Here is a 203-nt window from a genome sequence, read left to right on the forward strand (position 1 = left end):
ATAGATTAGAGATAGAAAGATAATTGATCTTGGAGGTGTATGTTTCTTCTTGAGTCCCTGAGGTTTGTGAGGGCTTGTGACGTATAAGTCTTTTACCTTGTGGATCTCTTCTGTTGTGCAGGTAGGAATTGTTTGGGTTTGGTCTGTAGTATTTGATGAGTGGTCTCTCTCTTCTGTATGAGTTTTCTTTCTTCTTCTTCTTC

The sequence above is a fragment of the Cystoisospora suis genome (assembly GCF_002600585.1).
Source record: "Cystoisospora suis strain Wien I chromosome Unknown contig_6273, whole genome shotgun sequence".
Classification (NCBI taxonomy): Eukaryota; Apicomplexa; class Conoidasida; order Eucoccidiorida; family Sarcocystidae; genus Cystoisospora; species Cystoisospora suis.